At 31.0% G+C, this 8098-nt stretch overlaps 1 pseudogene; it reads left to right on the top strand.

Moving 5' to 3' along the window:
- The first annotated feature begins 3209 nt into the window (after positions 1-3209).
- On the top strand, positions 3210-7896 carry LOC129285577 (MADS-box protein JOINTLESS-like; annotated as a pseudogene).
- The last annotated feature ends 202 nt before the right edge of the window (positions 7897-8098 follow it).

The raw sequence follows: 8098 nt of genomic DNA, 5'->3' as shown, positions 1-8098 counted from the left end.
TAGGAAGATTAGGGAGAGGATCACAAACCTAATGGAGAAAAACTTGAAGAAGATGAAAGAACAAAATCAACGGACTCCCAAAAGCTGAAACTCGGAAAAATGACAAAACCACCACAGGAAGCAAGGCACGGCAACAGTGACGGAAGGTATGTGATGGCAAAAAATGACTGGGCTATGTCGGAATTTGCTTTTGATCACGATGGGAGAGTTTCATGGTGAATGGAGAGGTTCCATGAGAGGAAGAGAGTCTTAAAAAAAATTTTTGAGTCGTAATGTTATGATGGCAAAATGAAGTGAAAAGTTTTTTAAATGAAATTATTTAACAATTATTGAAACTAATTGCTATATAATCCCTAAGACGATATAGCAGTTGTTTTAAAACAATCGTTACATAGATTTTGAGACAAAAATTTAAAAAAAAGACTAGTTAAATGTTTTTTTTAATAATTGTTATATATAAATTATATAATTGTTATCTTAGTTAGCATTATATGTTCGAGTGCACTAAATCCTGCCTCTCCTATATAACTTTTTTTTTTTTTTTAGTAACCGTTATATAGTAGACGTTATATATTGCCTATTTAATAGTGAAATCGTGCCTATTTTAACGGTAAAAGGCGCTGTGTTTTGTGTAGCTTTATATGTGATTTGGCAAGCCAGGATTAATGATGACTCTAACCATGAAAATCTTAATTGTGATAGGTTAAGTTATAATAAGGTGATCGATGATCTCATATGGAAGCATTTACTAACCAATAGGAATAGACAAACAAAAGCTACATGAACTAGATTTAATATTTTTGAACCTTTAAGCAGATGCACCTTTTAAATTTAAATAGATTTTGATTTACATATATGCTCCATTTGATATGATGGGAGAATTTTTAATAGAATCGAATTATAATTAGAAATACAATAAAATTAAGTTTTAAAAGTACAATTTTTGATATGTAGATGAAATCTTAATATAATTTTATTTATTATGTGTATTTAAAAGGTATAAAAACCCAATGCCCCTTTCAAAATTGAAGAAAAAAACTCTCACTATTGCCTTTCTCTTTACTTGATTCGTTACCATTAGTGTTAATGATAGTAATGGAAGAGGGCGGGGGGAGATTAAGGATAGTGACGAGAATTCCTTGAAATTTAGCCAATTCTATCATGATAGTAATGGAAATAGATTCAAGACATTTTTGGAAATTTAGATTCATACATACTCCGTCCGTCCCAAATTATATAGTATTTATGAAAGAGTTTATCTATTCTAAAATATAAGACATTTTAAGAAGATTAAGGTTTCATTAAATATATTAATTTTAATATCATCTTTTCTTTTTCTATAATTAATTTTTGTCCCTTCTCTTTTTAATATATCAAATGATGGATATTTTTTAAAGTTTATATTTTTATTTTGAAAAGATAAAGTTGTTAAGTGTATTTAATGATATTTATTGACATGTGATATGTTATCTAAAAGTATTTTATAATTTATAATGAAAGGAGTACTAGACCACTCAACTTCATGATTTTGGTTCCACTTTCATTTCAATTTGGCCAATTATAGGCTACCAAACGTAGCCTAGTTTTCAAACATATATAGCAATATAAAGATGAAATTGTTAAAAAAAATATGCTGAAAAGAATTATGTGAATCATTAAAAAAATATACTAATTGAGAATTTATAATTTTTGGTTCAAGTTTAGCCCCGCTTAATATTGACATTTAATTTTGAAATTTGGATTCATTTTTTAAAAAAGAATTAGACCAATCAATCTAATAGTGGTATTCGTTTCTTTGCCGCCCGATTCCATCATCTGAACGGTTTTTCTTCTTAAAAAACAAAAGCCAAACCGTTATGCCATTGTCCAGTTGACGGTGCCATTGATCAAACCATTCACTTTCGGTCTAATTTTTAAAATAATGCTCCACACAAAACAAACATCCGTACGCTACGCACAATTGTGTGTATATAATTTGAAGTTGAATTTAAAATTCTGTTCGACTGTGTCTGAGTCAAGGCTGGTTAAATAAATTGAAAGCAAAATTAGTGAGAGGGAACATGAATGACACGATTTCAATTAAGGACAATTTAATTTTTTATATTAATTCTTTAATGATAAAAAAATTATTAAAAACTTAAAAAAAACTATAGCATTTCAAATGATTAAAATGTCATTGATATAATTTAAAAAATTTTATTGTCATTTTTTTAAATAATTCCTTTCAAACTTTTTTGGTAGAAAGAAATAAATAAACATAAACAAAAGTTATGTGAGCAGAAAACAAACGGACCCTTTACTTTTTCTTTGTAAGTTCCCTGTAGCCACTATTTTAAGTTCTCCGACGGTGAAATGGTAGAGAACAGAAAAGGAAAGAATATGAAATTAAAATAGTGGCTACAGAGGAAACATCAACTTGCCCATAAAGGGGAAAAAAAGCATATATATTAATTTCCTTTGAAAAGCCATTAATGTACGAACCGCGAAAGCTGAAGAACAAGAGAGAAGTCTGATGCGATATTCATAACACAAGTCTCTTCAATATCTACCAGGTTGGATTCCTTATTTTCTGGAGCTTCGGTTTCACTTTCCTTCTTCTAAAAATGCTTTATTTGGAGTTTTTATTTATTTTTGGTTCTTGTCCCTCTGTAACTTTTGGTTTGAGGTTCATTTCGAAACAGTCGATTTTTTTTTTCTCCCCTTTTCCTCGCTTTCCATTTTTCATCTACTGATAGCTGAGTTTCTCTTACCTGATTTGGTCGCGAAGAAATTACTTCAAAGTACTCTAGCCTTTGGACTGATATTGTTGAGTCGGAAACTCTTTGGTTCGATATATTGGACTTTTTTCAATTATTTCTTGTTATTCTTTCAAGGCCACTAATCTTTCTATAGTTTATATTTTTATCAACAAAAGCGACAATGTCTAACTTCTTTCCCGATTCTCATCTCTGATCTGTCGGTTCTGGGTGGGATACTTGGATTTTGTGAAGAAGAAGAAGAAGAAGAAGAAGAATAATAATAGTTTATTGTAAATCTTTCTCATGTGAAATCCACTGGATTTACTGCATGTATAATAGCCTCTCTATTTATCAGTTCAAGTACAGTTTTACCCCCACTTTGATTCTGCTGATATATATGTACATGTAATTTTTTGACTGTATAATTTACTGTATTTAATAACCATGTGTTACGGATGAAGAAGAGGGGAAATGACGAGAAGGAAAATACAGATAAAGAAAATAGACGGTGTAACAGCAAGACAAGTGACTTTCTCAAAGAGAAGGAAAGGTCTCTTCAAGAAGGCACATGAACTATCAACTCTCTGTGATGCTGACATTGCCCTCTTGGTCTTCTCTTTCACTGGCAAGCTCTTTGATTATGCTAGCTCAAGGTTCTTATGTGTGTGTGTGTGTGTGTGTTATCTCTTATTCTCAATTTCATTTTGAACACGTACACATATATGTACAAAGGGATATTTAATTCTATAGGGGGGGGCGTGAGAGAGAGAGAGGTTTCCACAATATCATCGTGATTGATTTAAGAATGCAATATGAAACTGTATGAGCACTCATCATCATCATCATCATCATCATTAGTGTGTGCGCGCGCGAGCGCACGCTTAGCATCTCTCACTTTGTATGATCTATAAAACTAGCTAACTAGGAGCATATGTTTTGAATTTTATTGTATAACTTCTTAATCTGATAATACAGCAGCATTTCTCATCCGCTTGATAGGGAGCTTTTGAAATAACTCCATGATCTTCCTCGTTTAATAAATTGAATTCAAAGGGCTAGAATTATAAGTTGACCACTAGTTAGAATCTACATGATTTCTGTTTATTTATTAATTTCTAACCTTAAAGTGCAATGTGTGTGTTTTAGTATTGTTGTTTCTGTTAAGTAATAACTAAAGGGTCAACGAATGCATAAATATTTTTATGGATTTGATGAAGTAATTGAATCATGATTAGTATCCGCACAGCTGAAGGCTCTGAGTAAAACCATTGGGATTCTCAAGAATTTCATTATTTAGTTTGACATAAATAAAACTGTGCTTAATGATATGATCTTTTGCATTAACTGATTTCAAGGAATAAAATGGATAAAGGCACTCAAATGAGGTACTGTTTTTGTTGGTTTCAGTATTCAGCAGGTAATTGAAAGGTATGATCAACATTCAGCCATTCAAATACAAGGCAAATCATCTGTTGATCTGCAGGTAATCAATGAATTAATATCAATCATGAATATATTTATATTTATAGAAAGTTGTACTGTTTATTAGCTGTCAACAATATACCATACCTTATGCTTTGTATAAATAAACATATGCGGCCTACCCTGTTTACTTGACTTTTTTCTTTTCTTTTCTAGTTTGGATAACATACTTAACTCCTTTTAGTTTCTCTAAATTATGACTTGCGCCCCCCACCCAAACTGATTTCTTATTTAATTGACTATGGAATTTGACTACTGAATAACTAAGCAAACACTTACCAAATGAATAAGAGGGGAAAAAAGGATCTACTTCACTAATGGGGCTTGCGTCCAGCGGAAAGGGTTAGTCCCTCACAATATAACAAATCTAAGTTTGAATTTTTGCTGAGAGAGGTTCACATTTAATGTCCGGCCATGCCTTGAACAAGATTACTTCCACTAGTACGGCACTTGCCAGCAATACAAAAAAAAAAAAGGATCTACTTCTTTGGAAGAATTAAACTCACTGAAGAAATTACGTTCATTCTACCTATAATTCCCTCCCTCTTGATTCTTTGTAATTTGTTGTCCATAACTTCTTTTTCTTCTCTCTCTTCCCTTGAAGATATTTCCCCTTCTAGATTTGATCAGGTTCCAGGATAATAGGGGCTAATGTTATGAACAAAAGTGAAACTGAATTGCCCTACAGAAAACCCTAGGTCCTGAATTAGCTCCACACAGGAGAGCTAAAAAAAGCATCGCCTTGAGGGGTGACATAATGTTGAAATCAATTTATGATAATATATGAAGTAATGGATATTAAATCATGATAGGCTAATCTTCTCAAGTCTTTTTGCATCTTTCCTTTGGTTTTTTTTTTTTTTTTTCCTTTTGAAATACGTACAAGCTTGAAGGTGATGAGAACGAGCTGCACAAGGTAGTAGTAGCAGAAAAGACTCGTGAATTGAGGTAGACAACTTTATACTATACATACCGTGCATGAACGTTCACATGATTATTATGTTCCTAAGACACGTGATAATTTGCGCTATGAATTATTTCAACAGGCAGCTGAATGGGGAAGAGCTTCAAGGATGCACACTTGAAGAATTGCAGACACTAGAGGAAAGACTTGAAAGAGGCTTGTCCCGTGTTTCAAAAACAAAGGTTTCAATTTGACCCTTTTTGTGCTTCAATCTTCATCCTCTCTAAAGTTTGTCAAGTTCTAAGCAAAATTCTACCATCTCCATCCCAAAATGTAAGTCTTGGTTTAGAAGATTTGGGATACTCAAAATGTAAGTCATTTTATGTCATTAAATGTCATCTTTTTAAATTTTCCCCATGAGATATTAATTGAGATGTATCATTAATATGAGATTACGTACATTTTAATAAGGGCTATTACAGAATGTTCAAGTAACTTTTGAAAGTTTCAAGATGTTCCATTAATTAACTTTAACCAACTTTATTGGTTTGTGTAAAATTAAAATTAGAGTAACTTGCATTTTGGGACAAGAGGAACAATACTTTGTCATACTCTATTCGTTAAAAAATATAAGATATTTTTAATCGAATTATATTTTTAATAAGTTAGTTAATTATCTTTAAACTAATATTATCTTTTCATATTTGTCCTTATTTAATTAGGTGTATAAGTGTATTACTTAAAGGTTAATGGTTGAGTGTTTTATTTATTAAGAGTACTTTTGGAAAAAGACTCATTAATTACATATTAAAAAACTAAAATGCCTTATATTTTTAAATATTTAACATAAAAAAATGCCTTATATTTTTTGATCGTAGAGAAATAAATTTTGTATTCTTCATTTACTTTTAGGAATTGAATGTAGAAGAAATATAATTATCTTTTCATCAATCATGCATTAATATAATAGTCACTATATCTTGTTCACAAGCTAGGTTATGAACAATATGGCTTCCTACATTTTGCCCTATGACTTATTTTTCTATAACATCTTTTAATGTTCTTTCACAAGATTCAGTAGATTTCTCTAAACCTACATTATTGCTGATGTAGAATCTACCTGATGATGTGAACATTTTCTATTTTGAAAATATATTTTGGTACTTATCAAGCTACTTATATTTTTTTCATTTTTTTAAATAATGCCTTTACCGTGCATAAAAAAAAATCTAGTTCAGTGATCATAACTGCGAGTTATCTTTCGCTGTGGGAAGAAATTGGCTTGTTTTCTTCCTTATCCTTTACCTTTATGAGTTGTGATTTTGTATAGTTATTGCATTCAAGCTCTTGAGTTGACATGTTTAGTATGATTATATATTGTTTCAGGGTGAAAGAATCTTAAAACGGATCAATGCACTTAAGAGAGAGGTAAATACTACGCCAAGCTTAGAAAAATAGGATATGCTATATATACATATATGTGCGCCAAAGAATGTTAGGATCTATGAATTTCTCTTTTTATCAGCTGATTATATCTAAGCAATATTGATGTGTACAGTAGCTTGTAAAATGAAATCTCATTATATAACTTATATTTCAAGAAGCAGGAAAATATTTTATTTTATGTTAATTTTATTGAAGTGTATTCAATACATTTAAGTCACTTGAAGTGGTTCCGAACATAAAATGGGCCTTTCACAGTATTGCTGAAGGAACAATAGAAGAAAACAAAACCATTGAAGAGCTTGATCAAAAACTACTTGACTTTTTTGTTTTTTGTTTCTTAACTTTGAAAAATTGAAGCAACTTGGATTGAATCTTAATAATTGTGCATGTTGTAGCAAGGCTGTTTTGTCACTTACAATCCAATCATGTATTTTAAGTCTTCTTCAAAGGATTTTACCCACTGCTTGATGGAAATTTCTACTTGACTTTGGAAACTACTTGACTTTATTCCTTTAGCTTATCTGTATAGCAGCAATTAATGCATGTGAAATTAATGCATGTGCCACTCTTTTTATAATCTCCATTTAGAATTATAAGACACTTTTAACTAATTTACACTCTCCATTAAGTTGGTTAATGGTATTTAAAATTACACAGTATTTATATATTTACTCTTATTTAATAGATGGTGTCAATTAGAAAACCTTATTAATTACATTTTTAATTAAGGGAATTTTTGAAAAAACCGTATCAATTACACCTTGTATTCATACTTGAATTATCGGTTCTACAAGAATCCCTTTTTGAGTAGTATATTCTGTGAAACGGGGTAATTCTTAGATATTTGATTCTTACTCTTCTCTTCACTTGTGACACTAAAATTTGAAAATTTCCCATGATGAGAAAATTGAGATCCTTATTCCGACAAACTAATGTATGTGATTTCACTAATACATAATGGATTTCAAGAAAAAGCCAAGTGATGCTTTTTATGACACTAACAATGTTCCACGTACACTCTTAGTCACCTTTGCTGCTACAATATGTTTGACTTTCATGTACAGGGAATTCAACTCATGGAAGAAAACCGAAGAATGAAGCAGGTGATCACAGATTTTCAAACTCTTATCCTCTAAATTATTGCCTCTCTTTTCAGATCTTATGAGTTGAAAGTCTTGTAACATGAAGATACACTTGAGCTTTATATGTCAGAGCCTTGTGCACGAACAAGGGCAGTCTTCTGAGTCCATCATCATTTGCAGTTCATCTGACATTAATCCTCCTCAAGAGTGCGACAGTTCTGACAAGTCTCTCAGGCTTGGGTAATTAATTAGTGTATCTACTTTGTTATAAGGCCTATGATCAATATTTCATCCATGCAAAAGCAAGAATTAAATCAATTTTCATATATTTAAATGAGTTGAATCAAGCCTCTAAATTAATGTTGGACTATCGTAGGATTGTATTAATTGTGTTTTACTGTGTTACTGCTCTGACAAATTTTGATTGTCTAAAAGTTTTAATTATT

This window comes from Prosopis cineraria, unplaced genomic scaffold (assembly GCF_029017545.1).
Source record: "Prosopis cineraria cultivar Desert tree isolate PC_DT_omini unplaced genomic scaffold, ASM2901754v1 PC11, whole genome shotgun sequence".
Lineage (NCBI taxonomy): Eukaryota > Viridiplantae > Streptophyta > Magnoliopsida > Fabales > Fabaceae > Prosopis > Prosopis cineraria.
Note: the sequence above shows the minus strand (reverse complement) of the source record. Positions and strands in the feature narration are given on the sequence as shown.